The sequence below is a fragment of the Hylobates moloch genome, unplaced genomic scaffold (genome assembly GCF_009828535.3).
Source record: "Hylobates moloch isolate HMO894 unplaced genomic scaffold, HMol_V3 SCAFFOLD_12, whole genome shotgun sequence".
Classification (NCBI taxonomy): Eukaryota; Metazoa; Chordata; class Mammalia; order Primates; family Hylobatidae; genus Hylobates; species Hylobates moloch.
The window spans coordinates 66,303,408-66,319,729 of NW_026652287.1; the positions used below are offsets into that span (position 1 = coordinate 66,303,408).

At 40.8% G+C, this 16,322-nt stretch overlaps 1 pseudogene; it reads right to left on the reverse strand.

Annotated features, from left to right (window-relative positions):
• Positions 1 to 14,340: 14,340 nt before the first annotated feature.
• Positions 14,341 to 15,060, reverse strand: LOC116479641 (phosducin-like protein 3; annotated as a pseudogene).
• Positions 15,061 to 16,322: the final 1,262 nt, after the last annotated feature.

The following is a 16,322-nucleotide window of genomic DNA, read 5'->3' on the forward strand; positions in this document are numbered from 1 at the left end:
AGCCCTCTATGGAAACCCTAATGTTTGAGGTTGCTTAGCCAAGACTACCTTCCATGGACAGGTCCCAGAGGATCACCTTCACTTGGTTGCTCACACCCCATTTCCTGTACAGCTGTGGTCAACCAACATCTCTCTGCCCAACCAGCATCCAAAGAAATGTCACTAAATATCTGGTGATTGTTACATTCATATTTAAATTCCCATTATTCCCATTCATATATTCATGGACACCCTCGTGGTTTGTTTCTAGTCACATTTATTGTGTAAGAATTTAACTAATTTAACTCCAAGAACAATTACATTTACACCTCATTGTCAACCCTAATTAATGCCAAGGCTTAAAGGGGCTGAGTGACTAATCAACTTGTCCTGGTCTTATTTCCATTATACTGTTCTACATGGAAATGCTTAATAATTATTCAAACTAGTTCTTCACTTTTTCTATCTGTTTAAAAGTATTCATTTAAAAGGCTTAAAAACTTTGATACCCTAATGACACTTCTATGAATCTATCCTATGAAAATTGTCATAGAAGTATAAAAGTTTGTAGCTAGATAGATGTTAATTGCTGCATTATTTATGATAGTTAATAGCTTTTTTTTTTTAAAAAAAAAAAAACCTAAGTGTCTAACAACAGGAAATTTGTTAAATAAATTATAACCAAAATCAGTCACTGATGTGATGTTACATATTGTTCATCATACATTGTTAAGTGGTAAAAGGCAGATTACTAAACACTGTAAAATAGGATTCTACTTTTTGCAGGCAGAAAGTTTATGGATACATAATCATAGGAAAAAGACTAGAAAAAAAATATCTAAAAGAAAGTGGTGTTAGGATTATAAAGATGTCCTCCTTTTTTTCTTTTTCTTTTCTCTTTCTTTTTCTTTCTTTCTTTCTTTTCCTTCTTCCTTCCTTTCTTTCTCTTTGTTTCTTTTTCTTTCTCTTTCTTTCTTCTCTTTCTTTCTTCCTTCTCTTTCTTTCTTCTTTCTTTCTTTCTTTCTTTCTTTTTCTTTCTTTCTCTTTCTCTCTGTCTCTCTTTCTTGCTTGCTTTTTCTTTCTTCTTTCTTTCTGTTTTCTTTTTTTTTGAGACTAGGTCTTTCTCTGTCACCCAGGCTGGAGTGTAGTAGTGTGATCATTGCTCACTGCAGCCACGACATGCTGGGCTTAAGCGATCCTCTCACCTCAGCCTCTCAAGTAGCTGGGACTACAGGCATGCACCGCTATGCCAGGCTATTTTTAAAAAATTTATTTTGTAGAGACAAGGTCTCCCTATGTTGCCCAGGCTGGTTTTGAATTCCTGGGCTCAAGTGATCCTCCTGCCTCAGCCTCCCAAAGTGCTTGGATTCTTTTTTGTTTTTCTACATAGGTTGAGTATCACTTATCTGAAAACCCCAAATCTGAAAGGCTTCAATGAGCGTGTCAGCACTCAAAAAGTTTTGGATTTTAGAGCATTTCAGATTTCAGATCTTTGGACTGGGGATGCTCAGCTAGTATTTGCTAAAGTTTCTGCAATGAATGTGTATTTATTTAATTGTTTAATGGTTGCTATTAGTATGATGAAAAATTTATTTTTGTAATCTTATTTAATGGTATTTTAATAGGAAACAAAAACTATATGCAACAATATATCAGTATTTTCATTATGTAACTCTGTATAAGAAAGTTGTTTTATCTCTACCTTACATGTTATTAATTTCCTGTAGTAATATTCTACTGCTGTACTTCCTTAAACTTACTAATCACTAGTCATATAAAGGCAGACAAGCCTTTTGTTGTTGTTTTCTGGGAGAGATGATTACAAGATATTGAAAATAATGACCCCTATGCAAATATTCAACGGACTAAGCTTAATTTGTACTACTGTAATGTGATATCAGTTATGATTTTGTTTCCCATGTGGAAGAACAGGCAGTATGCTAAAGCTACAGAAGGTACCTCTTCATAGTCCATCCTCTCCTAATGTTGTATTGATTGGAACAGAGACCACAAGAGAACAAGGGTAGATCAGCATGAAATGTCCTTCTGCTGGTCAATCAGGAACACTATGCTTGTATGTGAAGTGCAGGAGCAGTTAGATCAAGGAATGTTAACACTTAATTAGAGATCAATTAAGTGTTAATTTAATTTCTAAGTTCAAGGAATTTAAAGCCAGTGTGATTAAAAGTAATGAAATATAAAGTCTGCTGGTTCTCTGTATGCTATTCTATTTTCATCCTCATATACATCTCTTCCCTTTGGAGTTCATTCGCTTGCTGCTGACCTCCCTCCCAGACACTTTTACTCTGTCCAGTGGAATGTTCTCTTGCTTGCAAAGAAACTCCACATCATTCTCAAGCTATTTAAAGGTGTTTTTTTTGGCCGGGCACAGTGACTCTCGCCTGTACTCCCAGTACTTTGGGAGGCCGAGGTAGGCAGATCACCTGAGGTCAGGAGTTCGAGACCAGCCTGGCCATCATGGTTAAACCACATCTCTAGTAAAGATACAAAAATTGGCCAGGTCATGGTGGTGCTTGTCTATAATCCCAGCTACTTGGGAGAATGAGGCAGGAGAATCACTTGAACCCGAGAGGCGGAGGTTGCAGTAAGCAGAGATTGCGCCACTGCACTCCTTGGCAATAGAGCCAGACTACATCTCAAAAACAAAGCAAAACAAAACACACACACACACACACACACACACACACACACAGACACACACAAAATGGCATTGACAATTTCTGTTGTCTTAACAAAACCTGGCTTTCATCCAAGGATACTGCTTGGCTTCCTTTACCACTCTGCCCAGCAAAAGGTGCTCATTCTTCCATAAGCCCAACACCTCTAGGTCTGGGAGGAGCGGGCCAGATCCTCCTAGCTCCACACTGTTGATCCTACACCACTGATCTCACAGTGCCAGCCTCATGGGCATGTGTCCAGTGCAGTTACACAGGGCCTCGTGCACAGATGCCCCATGCTTGGGGTTTCATACTTTGCAGTTGCCGTCTTGAAACTCTTAACAATTATAGGCTGATTCATGCCTCCTCCAAAATTCTTATAAGGTTGTAACCCTCAGTACCTCAGAATACAGTGACTTAACTTGAAGACTGGGCCTTTAAAGAGGCAATTAAGGTTAAATAAGGTCATTGGGGTGGGCCCTAATCCAATAAGATTGATATCCTTATAAGAAAAGGTTAAGACACAGACAGACACAGGTAAGACCATGTAAAGACAGATGGAGATGGCCATTTACAAACCAAGGATAGAGGCCTCAGGAGAAACAAAACCTTGATCTCGGACATCTAGCCTCCAGAAATAGATTTCTGCTGTTTAAGCCACCCAGCCTGTGGTACTTTGTTACGATGGCCCTAGAAAATGAATACAACAATTTTACCTTTTATTTTGTGTTTTATCAGTGAGGTCTGATGGGATGCTAGAGCATGCACCAGGGGCTCGAAGCCTTGGCTTATGTGGGCTCCTGCCCCTTGCTGCCTCCCCACCTCTCCAGTTCAGGTTCTTGGTCTCCTGTTCCCTGGCCCCTGGGTTCTGTCCAGCCTGCCTCTTTCTGTCAGATCCCCAGGCAGTGACCAGGTCATGTCAGTGGAACAAGCCCACCTGTGTTCTGCCATTGCCCTCTGCTCCTGCTGGGAGACTGGATGCAGGTGCAGGTAGGGCAGAGGTTAAGTGAGCATCCTTGGTGGCATCTTTGGGTGGGGCGTGGCAGCACCATCTCCCCTCCAGGATGGCAGTGCCACAGTGTGTTTGTGGGCAACTTGTGAGGGCTAAGTGTAGTGAATCCCTGTAACTTTATGTTGCCTCAGGCTCCATTGTTAAATACAAGTTTAACTTTTTCATTCCAGAAATAGGGCTCAGTCATGCTTGACACAGTTTCCAATACTATTTCCTACCCAAATGGCTCCAGCTGGTAGCCAAAGATAAAAACTGGAAGAATCGCTCACCCAGCAAGTTGGGCTCCCAGCTTTCCCACTGCTTTCTTTAAATGAAACATTCATTCTGTTTTTTACTGATACATAATATTATACATTTTATGGAATACATGTAATATTTTAATACGGGTATACAATGTGTGATGATTCATTGTATACATGTAGTTCAAATATTCACACATTGTATACATGTATTTCAAATATTCTGTATTGAATATTTCAAATATTCCACGTTCTCTATTTTCTCGCTATTTTGAAATATACAGTATATCGTTGTTACCCTACTGTGATACTGAACACCAGAACTCATTCCTTCCATGTAACTGTATGTTTGTACCCATTAACTAATCTTTCTTTGTTCCTCTACCCTGTTTCCTACATGCACCCCCTTCCCAGCCTCTGGGAACCATCATTCTACTCTCTACCTCCATGAGATCAACTATTTTAGCTCCCACATATAAGTGAGGACATGCAATATTTGTCATTCTGTGCCTGGCTTATTTCACTTAACATAATGATTTCCAGTTCTATTCATGTTCCTGCAAATGACAGATCATTCAGACATTGACCCTCGAACTCAAAGTGACAACCTTTCAGTCACAGTGTGACCTCCTGGAACTAGTACCTGCTTGCTTTAAACTCACCAATTAAAACTCCCTGCAAGAAATCTGTTTGGATAATGCCCTGTACTCAGTAAAGGCGTTGGCCCCTGGGTCCCTTCTCTCTCTGCCTGAGCTTGCTGACCATGTGTGTGTGTGTGTGTGTGTGTGTGTGTCTGTGTGTGTCCTCCAGGCATGATGTGTACTCCCCAGGGTCTGTATGCACTAAAAACTCTTAACCTTTCACATGACGATTGTGTCATTGAAGCTTGCATGCAACCCCTGATGGTGAGCCCAGGGAGATGCATGCAAGTGAATCCCCTACTGATGTGCTTCTGTCTGGTCCGCCGATGGCTGCTAGAAATAGTAGCTACCAGCCAAGTTGCTAGAAAAACTCAAAACACTTCATTCAAAACAGACAGACTCTTGCCAATCCTGATCTAGGTCCCAAGGGCATCCTGATGTGGAGGTTGCCACTCCTTGGTTCTTCCCCTTCTGCTGTGGGTGGGGGTGGTGGCCTGTGGGAATGAGGAGGTGGATCTCCCTGTCTCCAGCCGGGGTGCAGCACTTCAGGGGAGGTAGAACTCAGAAGCCAGTGGGCCATGCACTGAGTCAGGGGACAGAGTCCCTACTGGGCATCTCTGCACCCCCTCTGCAAACATCCCCATGTCTGAGGGAACAAGAAATGAAATATCAAATAAAAACACCATGACAGGTCAAGAGAGAGAAAGACTGCAGAAGGAAATGGTTTCATATTTCAGTACCTTTAATGGCACTATATTTAGGCCCCCCATTTTTGTTTTGCACAGCACCCATCAAATTACATAGGCAGTCCTGCCCAGCCCCATACAAAACAGTCACCACTTTTAGGGCTCATACAATTTGGTGATTTCACCCTCTGTATCTCTGCTCAGTACTCTTGCTTCTGGACATACAATCTACTCTCTTAGCTAGTATCTTTATCCCCACTCCCAGCTACCATAGTTAACTCATCCATTGTCAACGTGCCAGCGCATGTACAAAACTAGTTATCTAAAAACAAAACAAAGCAAAAAAAAAAACAAAACAAAAACAAACAAACAAACAAGCAAACAAACAAACTAGCTCTCTGTTTTACTGACCTTGAAATCCACTCTGGAAGAACAATGCCCTCTTGTAGGCCACCCTTATCCTTTTCATCACCCAATAGCTCCACCTCTCAGCACTGGAAGGAAATGTGAAGGTTTTGGGCAAATCAACCAGCTGTGTGATACCACACAAGTTAGCTGCTGTATTGGAGCTTCAATTTATTCATCTGTAAAGTAAGGAGAATAATATTAACTTTATAGGTTTTCTGTAAGGATTAAATAAAATTCTATGGATGATGTGCTTAGCATGGTGCTAGGCACATAAGACGTTCTCAAGAGATGGCTAGCACTTTCCTCTTCAACCACAAACTCCTGTCTTTGGGCTCTCAGTCTCTTGCCCCCATCAGAACTGACCTCCAACACCAAGACCCCTGGCCCCTCCATGCCTCCATTTTCTGTTAGTTTATCATTACACCATCCTCACCTCCACCCTCAGGCTTTATGTCCCTAAGTTTTTTATTATTTTTTTTATTTTAGCAGCATCCTATTTCTTTTCTGCCTTATCTGATCTGCAAAATGCTGGCCCTCGGATCTCCTTTTTCTGTCTCTGTGCCTGGGTGCTGTTAAAGTCACCGCAGCACCCAGCAGACACATGCCACTACATATTCATGGGTTCCCCTTGGGTTAGTTTCTTTCTGCTGCTTAGGGGTCTTTTTGCTTGTCCCAGGCCATCTATCACCCCTTACTCCACAACAGTTGTTAGAAGGCTTCTCTTCAAGCCTCCTTGCCTTTTCTATCCCTCTGGCTCTCAGACACTGCCTCTGCTTTCAACTGCAGAGAAAAAAAATAGCAGGTATTGGGCTTAACTCTTCATTCCTGCTTTTGCTTATAGACAGATCCACAGAACATGCATTCCTCACTCCTGCCTCCCGTCCTTATCTTCTTGCCTAATCCAAATGTTTTCTTCTATGCTTTTGATCCCTTTTCTGTCCTTTATTCAATCAATCATCTTTCCTACTTTATCTTCAGCCACTTATTTTTCATGTCTGCTTCTCCTGAACACATAAACATAGCTTTTTCAATATTTAGGAGGAAAACCCCTTCTTTCATCATATATCTTCATGTAACTTCCGCTTCTTCTTAGCCAGGCTCTTTGATAAAGCAAGCACTGGCTTGCTCCTTCTTTCACTTCCTGTTTGTTCCTCAGCTCCTACATAAAGGGTTTGCCCTCCACTCCATTACCATTTCTCTCTTTCAGAAAATCCATGGCATCCTGGCTGCCAATCATAATGATCAAAATTTAGGCTTCGCCTCACCTGATTTCTCTGCAGCATCTGATACTGTTGAAGACTTTCTGGAAAGTCTCTCTCTCCCTCCCGTTCCAGGAGATGGCTCTCCCTTGGTTCTATTTCTACCACTTTGTCCCTTCCCCCTCTATCTTCTTCATTTCCTCCTCCTCTGTTTCCTCAGAAGCTGCCATTCTCTGGGCTTCTATTAGGTTGGTGCAGAAGTAATTGTGATTTTTGTCATTAAGGTAATGGGTTTTACCCCATTACCTAAAAGATAAGGTAATAACAAAAACCGCAATTACATTTGCACCAACCAAATAGCTCTACCCCCTCCTCTTCTCATCTTCATGGCCTCCCCGGATGAACTCACTCAGTCTCTTGCCTTTAACCACCCTCTGTTTTCTTATGATCCCCGAAAGGCTGGGCTCCCGGCCCACTGAACTGGAGTCACATGGTGGGTTCAGCATGGATCAGCCACACCACCTGTCAGCAGAGTGAACTTCGGAAACTCAGTGAAACTTTGTAAGTCTCAGTTTCCTCTCCTGTATAGTGGGATTAATACTGATGGGCTTTGGGGGAAGATGAAAATAATACAGAGAAAGCACACTTGTGGTATCTACAGATGACTCAATAAATGGCAGGGATGCTGCCGCTGCTGCGAACAGAGGTGTTATTTAAAGGTAACTGCCACTCCAGCCCTGCTGGGTATTTGTAAGATCTCAACGACACATGCTGTGTCCCGTCAGCTGGGAGTATTTGCTGTAGAGATGTTTGGGCCCACTGGCTCTTCTTTCTATCCATAATCACAACATTTTAAACTGTTGCTTATTCTCTAGTTCCTCTCCTGTCTAAGCCACTTCCCAGTTCTATCTTTGCTCCCTGACTTAAAAAATCTTCTAGTCTATCTGACATGGTCTTTCAGAGGGCTGCAAATCGTTAAAGAAGCCCATTTTTAAACAGTCTCTTGGATCTATGTGAGGCCTGGTTCATACTAGCATTCTGAATGTGGTTTGAGCAGTATTTGTTACCTCTGTTAACATCCAAGAACTGTGTTTGGGGGATATTATCCCCAAAGACCAGATTAAAGACCAGACCCTGTCGCATGTCATGGCTTGGTCTTTGCCTACTTTTCTAACCCTATCCATCCTCCTGGAAGTGCTCATTCCTCACCACATGAAGCCACTGGCAGTTTCCAGGGGCCACCAAGCTGCTGAAGCTCTCTGTGTGAATGGCCTTTCTCACTTCTACCCTCCTCTGTCCAGCCACCCGAACTACCTCTCCTCCAGCCCATTGCCAAGTTAACTACTTCCACTCTCTCACTCGTAGCTCTGATCAATCTTTTCTACAAATGCTTGCTTCTCAACTACCATCCTAAACTTCACTTTCAATCATGTCTTTGTCTCTGGAGCCCAGCCAGGCAGCACCTGTCGATTGGCTAAATAAGTGAACAAAGCTGGAGAAATGCTTCATCAGAATTCCACTAGGGGTCACTTTCTCTACATTCCAGGAAGAAATAGTGCAGGCACTTAGCAAATCAACTTTCCGAAAAATTCAGCTTTGTTTAATTTTTAAAGTAATTTGTTGTTTATTTAATAGAAACTGAAATTCTCCATGATGTACAAGCCTCGAAGCACCGTATGATTGCAAGGTCTTTCTGGTTTTATGAATAATGTCAATATTGATGTTTGTGTAAAAAACTGAAATTGAACATGGCATTTAATTTTGCACATTAATAATTCAGATCACTGAATTTATATGAAAGGTGCTTTCCTATTTTTAGCTTAATAGCTTTAGATAAGGTTAATATTTAATTAGTTCATTTCAAATGTGTTTCTAAATTATCCCAAATATCTGTTCTAAACCTTTATTTCTTTTCTACTTATTCTCATTTAATTTCAGTTGCAAAATTAATGATGTATTCTTACTGATCATCTTGATCTGCCTTATATCACAGAGATTTTAATAAGGGGAGCTGAAGAGAGGGAAAGTGATTTTACTAGTAATTAATAGCCACTAAAATGCAATACAAAGACATTTAGCACAGACATAATGTTCTAATATTTCAGTTACTTCCTTAAATGCAAGATTCTTGAGGGGCCTCCAAAGCAGCCAAGGTATTAAGTTTCTGTTTTTAAGGAAAAATATTGTTCTTAGCAACATTGAACATATAATAGCATAGTAAATGGTTAAACATTAAGCTATATTTCCTGTCAAACTTTTAAGACACACAGAGATATCAACAAATGATGAACTACCATGAGGTAAGTGTATGGACAGAACATGCAACAGGGGCCGTTGGAGCACAGGGAGGAATTACATAAAGATGGTTTCCTGGCAGAATGGGCTGCAAGGGATATTTCCTATAAGCTTTGGGCAAACATAACAGAAGCCTCCCTTTCTAATGACTGTGTATAGGCTTGAGCCATTTCTCTACAGTATGTCAGGGAAACTCCATCTACATTAAGTAAACCCAGTGTGTGTGAGCATACTGCATAGAGATTTTGGTATTAGAGATACTTACTACTTTGGCACAACCGCAACATTCAGTAAACTGGAGGAGGGCCTTGCTTCTTCACCTTGGTTTTATTTTATTTTATTATTATTTTTTGAGATGGAGTTTCACTCTGTCACCCAGGCTGGAATGTGGTGGCTTGATCTTGGCTCACTGCAATCTCTGCCTCCCAGGTTCAAGGGATTCTCCTGCCTCGTTCTCCCAAGTAGCTGAGATTACAGGTGCCTGCCACCACACCCAGCTAATTTTTGTATTTTTAGCAGAGATGGGATTTCACTATGTTGGCCAGGCTGGTCTTGAACTCCTGACCTCAGGTGATCTGCCCACCTCGGCCTCCCAGAGTGCTGGGATTACAGGTGTGAGCCACCACGCCTGGCCATCACCTTGGTTTTCTGCCCATATCTGTGCCAATTCTGGAAAGAATTCTTGGAGCAATCATGGTCTGCATGAGTTCTATGATGAATCCCTAAATCATGGTTTCTCACATAGTTGGAAGCCATTTCTGTGTCCTCTATCTGGAATACTCCACCTGCCCACAATGCACTGAACTCGTCCTCTTTTCTGGACATTAACAGAAAGGTGACTACAGGCTTGGGCTCTATCCTTTCCTCTAAGAAAACCTTCTTTGACCTCTCAGATGAGGTTAAAGCTCTGTTTTAGGTGCTCTGTTAGCTATAGACACTTCCCCTTTGTAGCATTTATCACTGTTGCACTTTGCATTGGGTTTCTGGTCATTATTGAATATCCATGCCCGACTCAGCTAAAAGCTCCAAGAAAGCTCCAGATGTGTCTCTGCTCACCTGTACCTAGCAGAATGTCAAGCATGAAATAAGCATTCAATAAAGATTTGTTGAATAAATAAACTCAGATATGATATGAATGTCCTAAAGGACAAATAAATAACTGTTTAAGCTGCCACCCCGATGGGTCGTTCTGGCAAAAGAGAGAACAAATGTATGCCAGCCTTTCTTCCCAGTGAGACTTATGGGAAAGGTGAGCAGAGGTCCTCTGACTTTGAGTTCTGCTTAGAGAAAAAACTCTATCTTCAGTTACTATTTAATCTTTTTTTTTTTTTTTTTTTTCGAAATGGGGTTTTGCTCTTGTTGCCCAGGCTGGAGTGCAATGGCATGATCTCAGCTCACTGCAACTTCTGCCTCCTGGGTTCAAGCGATTCTCCTGCCTCAGTCTTCTGAGTAGCTGGGATTACAGGTGCGCATCACCAGGCCCGGCTAATTTTTTTTGTATTTTTAGTAGAGGCAGGGTTTCGCCATGTTGGCCAGGCTGGTCTTGAACTCCTGACCTCAGGTGATTTACCTGCCTCGGCCTCCCAAAGTGCTGAGATTACAGACGTGAGCCACTGTGCTCAGCCAGTTTCTATTAAATCTTTCAAGGCAGAGCTCTAGGGTCTAGACTCTTTGTTTGTTTGTTTGTTTGTTTGTTTGTTTAGACAGAGTCTCACTCCTATAGCAAAGGCTGTAGCGCAGTGGCATGGTTTTGGCTCACTGCAGCCTTGATCTCCCGGGCTCAGGTGATCCTCCCACCTCAGCCTCCAAAGTAGCCGGGATAACAGATGCACGCCACCATGCCTGGCTAATTTTCTGTATTTTTAGTAGAGACAGGGTTTTTCCATGTTTCCCAGGTTGGTCATGAACTCCTGAGCTCAAGTGATCCACCTGCCACGGACTCCCAAGGTTCTGGGATTACAGGTGTGAGTCATTGCGCCTGGCACAGGGTTCTGTATTTAGGAAAGTTTTGGAATGGAAAGAGAGTGTCCTGGATTATGCTGGATAGATGGGATTGAGCAAAGGGTAGCCAAAATGTTCTACATAATAAAGAAACAGGAATGTTAGCTATTTTCCTTTGCAGTCCAAGAAACTTGTGATTTGTAATTCTAGATGCAGGGAAGAGAATAGATGTGAAAACGGACTCTGTGGGAAGGAATGGGCCTCTAGAATGTATCACCAAGTGAGAGATCTAATGCTGTTACTCATTTTCCTTCGTCTACTACTACTGGCATCACTTACTACATCAATAGTTATTCTGTGTTCAAATACACTGTTTATGTGATCCTCAGAGGAACCCCAGGAAGCAAATTTGGGATTATCACCATTTTACAAAGGAGGAAACCAAGACTAATCAGTTAAGTAACTCATTCAAGGAGGCACATCCAGTAAGGGGCTACTCATATGCTATCCTGCATTGAGGAAGGAAAAGGCATTTTAATGGTAGTGTTTGTTCCCTGATGGTAATTTAAATAGTTTCTTGTTTTGAGTTTCTTTGACCCATTATCCCTAACTCTTTGAAAAAAGACTTAGGTACCACCAGATGGAGTAGGTTTACGTTATCAGTGCTTTGGGAAAGAGGGAGAGCTGTGCCTTAGCTTAGGGTAAAGAGAAAGGACAGCAGAGACAAGAAACAAGACAGCTGTGGGGATGGAGAATTGAGCACAGTAGGAGATGATGAACACTAAAGAGAAAGCTTCCCCCTCTCCCTGTACCCTGATAAACATTGTAGAGCTACTGGACTTTCTGCAATTATACGAGAGGGAGGACTCAGTTATTCTATTTGGATCTTACCAGATAGGTCAATCCCCGAAGGCCCGAGGATTTGGGAACACCTATTTCTCCTGTTGTCTCAGAGGTAGATGCATGCCTGTTGGTGCCTGACTGCCAGCCCTAATCTGGTCTCTCTTTGGTCTCAGCTGAAAAGACTCTACACCTGGACCCACCAGAGACAGTTCTTCCTTGTCCCCATTTTGCTGCCTTTCTGCCAGTGTCCAAATTCACCTGTACTTGATTTTTCTAACATTCCTCCATGCTACTGAGCCTTTCTTTGTGCCACACTGACCAGGCAGGTTCACCTCCTGCCCAGAAAATGGGCATTGTCTCAGATAACTTTTTCCATTTTTAGATCATGTCAAAAGCCTATAATGTTCTGGGCAAAAAGGAAGGTGGTTTACTAACAATTATAGGTTCAGCCTATTATACAGACATAATAGGTCCCTGTTTAAAGGGAGAAGAAACTGAGGCTTTCAGAGGTTGGCTGCCTTGCCCAGTTCACGCCACTGGTAAATAGTAGACACGTAATGACAAAATAAAATCATTAACCCATTCCTTTAGATTTGTTTTAAATTTAAATTTGTTTAAAATCAATATTTTTGGTATACTTTTATAAATGTTTTCTTGTGAAATAAACATACATACATAAGCTGCAAGAAGCATGAACGTACAGCTTAAATTATCATACACAAAAAACCACCCATGTAACTACTATTCAGACCCCAAAACAGCATGCTGTTAACATTTGAGAAGTCCCACAAGTCCCTTTCTAATCAAAATCTCCAGATTCACCCCAAAGGAAAACATTACACGACTCTTATTATAACCAATTTCTTTTTTTAAAAAAACTTCAATTTTTAGCAGCTTTATTGAGATACAATTCACACACTGGACAATTCACTAAAGTTTACAATTCAGTGCTTTCTAGTATACTCACAGAGTTGTGCAACCACCACTATAATCAATTTTTGTTTTTGTTTTTGTTGGTTTGTTTATTTTGAGATAGAGTCTTACTCTGTCACCCATGCTGGAGTACAGTGGCACAATATTGGCACACTGCAGCCTCTACATGCCGCCAAGCAATTCTCCTGCCTCAGCCTCCAGAGCAGCTGGGATTATAGGTGCCTGCCACCACACCCAGCTACTTTTTGTATTTTTAGTAGAGATAGGGTTTCACCATGTTGGCCAGGCTGGTCTCGAACTCCTGACCTCAAGTGATCCACCTGCCTCGGCCTTCCAAAGTGTTGGGATTACAGGCGTGAGCCACTGCGCCTGGGCATCAATTTTTATTTTTATTTTATTTGTATTACCCCATACCCACTCCTCAACCCTAGCCAGCTACTAACCTACTGCCTGTCTCTAGAGATTTGCCTATTCTGGATGTTTCAAATAAATGTTTAATACAATATGTGGTCTTTTGTGACTGTCTTCTTTCACATAATATGTTTTCAAAGTTCATCCATGTTGTAGCATGTATCAATACTTCATTCCTTTTTATTGCTGAAAAATATTCCATTGTATGGATATAACACCTTATCTACTTAAATTGATGGGTATTTGGGGTGTTTCCAGGGACTTCAACATTGCATAGCTTGTTTGTGAAAGATTTTGGCTATTATGAATAATACTGCTATGAACATTCATGTACAGATTTTTGTGTGGATATGTTTTCAGTTATCTTGGGTATATAACTCAGAGCGGAATTGCTGAGTCATATGGTAACCCTAAATGTAACATTTTGAGAAATTGCTAAACTGTTTTCAAAGCAGTTGCACCGTTTTGCAACCCCATCAGCAATGTATGAGGGTTCCAACTTCTCTACATCCTTGCCAATATTTGTTATTTTCTGTTTTTTTTTTTTTTTTTTTTTTAAGTATAGTCAACCTTTGGGTGTGAAATGGTATCTCATAGTTTTCATTTACATTTCCTTGATGAATGACATTGAACATCTTTCTATATGATTGTTGTTCATTTGTATGTCATCTTTGGAAAAATGTCTATTCAAATCCTTTGCCATTTAAAAATTGAGTTGTTTATCTTTTTATTGTTTAGTTGTAACAGTTTTTTATATATTCTGAATACTAGTCCCTTATCTGATACATAATTTACAAAAGATATTTCTGAGTTTTCTTCATTTTCTTTCTTTTCTTTTCGTGCCATACCAATAACTGGTTTTAGTTTCTTTAAAAAAGGAAATACTATAATTTTTAAAAAGAGTTCCAAAAAATTTAACAGCATTTCCAGCAATGACTATTTCTGAAATACAAAGATTTGAAACATAATTTATACAAAACCAAAAACCAAAAGCATTCCTTCTTGCTTTTTCCTTTTTAAAAAAATCCGGACCATTTGTCACAAGAAAGTTCGGCAAGTTACAGCAGCTGCAGCCTCAGTCACCCTCCGAATTGCTGTCCTTCCTCCTGGGGACAGGGGAGTGCCGCACTGAGGACAGCAACACGTCTTCAATCGGTTTCTTAGGGTTTGCCTCCAGGTCCATCTTAGTTGCTCCAGATTCAGTTTCCACTCCAACTGATCTCTCGACAGGTTCATGCCGCCAAACACCAGAGGACCGATAAATTGAGCCTTGATAACTTCTTCCAGGTAAACAAATATCATGGGCAGATTCCTAACAGGATAATGGGGTACGCAGGTTGTTAAAATGGCTTCGATAAATTTGACACCAGGAAACTTCCTGGCAAGTCCACCGAGGTGCTGATTTATCAGGGCACAGAGGGGAAATTCCTTGTTTTTAAAGGTGCAAGATTACCTGCAAACCCTCACCAGCTTTGGTAACTTCTTGAACATAATCCTTTCCTGAGATCTCCAAAACTTCTCCAGATTTATTCTTCAGTTTAGTTGCTTTCCACTCAGCTAGTCTCTGCTGTCTGTACATTTCAATAGCATGTTCATCCTCCTCATTAAATTTGTCTTCATGATCCTCCAGCTCTTCCAAATTCATATCTTCATATGTTTTCACCACTGACTGCTGGAGGACGCGCTGCTCCTCTTCTGCCTTGTTTTCCAATTCTTTCAGACTTTCCTTGGGGGGCAAGATGCCCTTTTTGTGTAAGATGTCATTCCACTCAGTGTCTGTATTGGGGCCCTACATCTTGTTTCCAATCAGTTGTCTTCATTTTCTTGATGTCCATTAAAGAACAAAAGTTTTAAATGGTGATTAAGTTTCATTTCTCCATTTTTATTTTGTTATTTATATTTTTGATATCATATCAAAGCAACCAATGCCTAATCTAAGAGTGACTCTGATTTTTTCTGAGTTTAATTTTTTCAGTTCTTACTTTTAGGTCTATGATCCATTTTGAGTTAATTTTTGTGTATGTTTTGATATGTGTTCAACTTTGTTTTTTTGCATGTGAATATCCAATTATAGAAGTGCTTTATATATTCTGGTTATAAGGCCTATATTGGTTTTATGTGTAGCAAATATCTGCTCTGTGGCTTGCCTTTCAGTCTTTTGGTGGTGACTTTTAGATAATATAAACTGATAAATTTGGGTGCATTAAAATTAAGAGTTTCATTGGGTATAGTAGCCTGTGATCCCAGCACTTTGGGAGGCTGAGGCACGACAATCGCTTGAGTCCACAAGTTCTAGACCAGCCTGGGCAACATAGCAAGACCCCATCTCTACTGAAAATAAAAGAAAAAAAATTAAGAGTTTCTGTTGATCAAAACCCCTTAGGAGTGGGCCTCCCTGATTGGCCTCCTATATAATATTCCAGGCTTATCTCCTATGTGTACCATCTGTTTTAGCCACAGTAAATTATTTTCCTCTCTCTAAATATATTCTGTCCATTTCCAACTCTGACTCTAACTAGAAACACTTCTGTTTTCACATTTTAAAGTCGTATTCATTGGCCAGGTGTGGTGGTGCACACCTGTAGTCCCAACTACTCTGGAGGCTGAGGCAGGAGATTCGCTTGAACTCAGGAGGTAGAGGATGCAGTGAGCCAAGATCGCACCACTGCACTCCAGCCTGAGCAACGGAGTGAGATGCCATCTCAAAAATAAATAAATAAATAAATAAATAAATAAAGTTTTATTCATTTTTAAAGAGAGCTTAAATAATACTCATCTGTGCTAGGTGTTTTTGCTACAAGGGTGGGCAAGACAGAGAGTCCCTGTCTTCTCTACATTATAATAATGGGATTAGATAATCAAGAAAGCAATTTAAATGAAATGTTATGAGAACTTTGATAGGAAAACTATGTTATAGGAGCATTTATCTGTTATTACATATGAAGAGCTCAGAGTAGTACCTGGCTTGCAGTGAGCACTAAAATTATTATCATCATCATTCTTATCATTAGGATAATGAAAATCTTTTCCTCTAGAGGGATTAGGGAAGGGTCCTTA